The 1,587-nt window shown below is 41.7% G+C and overlaps 1 non-coding gene across 1 annotated transcript; it reads right to left on the reverse strand.

Moving 5' to 3' along the window:
* Positions 1-394: 394 nt before the first annotated feature.
* On the reverse strand, positions 395-466 carry trnac-gca (transfer RNA cysteine (anticodon GCA)). Its single transcript has one exon. It is a non-coding gene; the product is annotated as a tRNA-Cys (tRNA).
* Between the last annotated feature and the right edge of the window lie 1,121 nt (positions 467-1,587).

A 1,587-nucleotide genomic window follows, 5' to 3' on the forward strand; every position in this document is an offset into this window, starting at 1 on the left:
CTTTCCGATAATTCGCTGAACAGAACAGTAAACAATACTCCAAATTTGGCCTCACCAAAGCGTACAATGTTAACATTACATCCCAACTCCGATACTCAATGTTCTGATTTGTAAAGGCTAGCATACCAAAAGCTTTCTTCACCACTCTATCCACATGAGATTCCACCGTCATGGAACTATGCAACATTATTCCTAGATCACTCTGTTCTACTGCATTCCTCGATGACCTACCATTTACCATGAATGCCCTATTTTGATTAGTCCTACCAAAATATAGCACCTCACACCTATCAGCATTAAACTCCAATAAATGAAATTACATTCTATTCATCGCCGTGCTCCCTTTGAGGAAATATATATATATATTTTTTTTTATTATTTTTTTTTTTTTTGAAGGGGGCACCTGGATTTGAACCAGGGACCTCTTGATCTGCAGTCAAATGCTCTACCACTGAGCTTTACCCCCATATTTTAATGCTGCAAATTGTGGAAGCATTGACAATAATCTTTCAAGTATTGATAGATTTTGGCGTACCGGATGACTGGAAAATTGCAAACGTTATTCCGCCATTTAAGAGGGCCTGTTGGCCAGATAAGAGTGCTTGGGAAGTTGCTGGAAATGATTGTTAGGGATGAGATTACGGAGCACCTGCAGACACATGACAAGATAGGCCAAAGGCAGTATAGTTTTCGGAAAGGAAATTCCTGCCCGACTGGTCTGGGTGCCGGTTACCAATGGTATTTCACGGTTGCAGCATTAATGAGGAGCGGGTAGTGTCGAGAAGTGGAAAATGAAATACAATGTTGGAAATTGTATGGCCATTCATTTTGGTGGAAAAAAATAAACGTGCAGACTATTATTTGGATGGGGATAGGATTTAAAAAAACAGAGATCAAATGCACTTGGGTGTCGTTGTGCACGACACCCTAAAGGTTAACCTCCAAGTTAAGACGTTTCTGAAGAAGTCGAATGCACTGTTGGCATTCATTTCTCGAGGTACAGTAGATAAGAGCGGGGCTGTGATGTTGAGGCTCGATAAAGCACTCGTGCGACCACACTTGGAGTATTATATGCAGTTTGAGGCTCCTTATTTTAGAAAATGTATAGTGCTATTGGAGATGGTTCAGAGAAGATTAACCTTAATGATTCGATCAATGAAAGGGTTGCCGTAAGAGGAATTTTTGACAGCTCTTGGGTTGTATTCCATGGAGTTCAGGAGAATGAGCTGGATATCATAGAAGTATTCCGAATGTTAAAAGGCCTAAACAGATTAGATATGCCGAAGATATTTCCCATTGTAGAGGATTCCAGGTCAAGAGGATACCATTTCAACATTGAAGGACGTCCATTCAGAAGTGAAAGCGGAGAAATTAGTTTAGTCAGAAGGTGGTAAATCTGTGGAATCTGTTGCCACATGCGGCTGTGGAGGCCAGGCCACTCGTTGTATTTACGGCAGGGATAGATGGGCTCTTGATTAGCCTGGGCTTCAATGGTTATGGGATGAAGAGACAGGGGAGTGAGGATGACTGGCAAATTGGGATCTATCCATGATTGATTGACGACGCAGACTGAATAGGCCGAATCCT

The sequence above is a fragment of the Hypanus sabinus genome, chromosome 18, assembly GCF_030144855.1.
Source record: "Hypanus sabinus isolate sHypSab1 chromosome 18, sHypSab1.hap1, whole genome shotgun sequence".
NCBI classification, from domain to species: domain Eukaryota; kingdom Metazoa; phylum Chordata; class Chondrichthyes; order Myliobatiformes; family Dasyatidae; genus Hypanus; species Hypanus sabinus.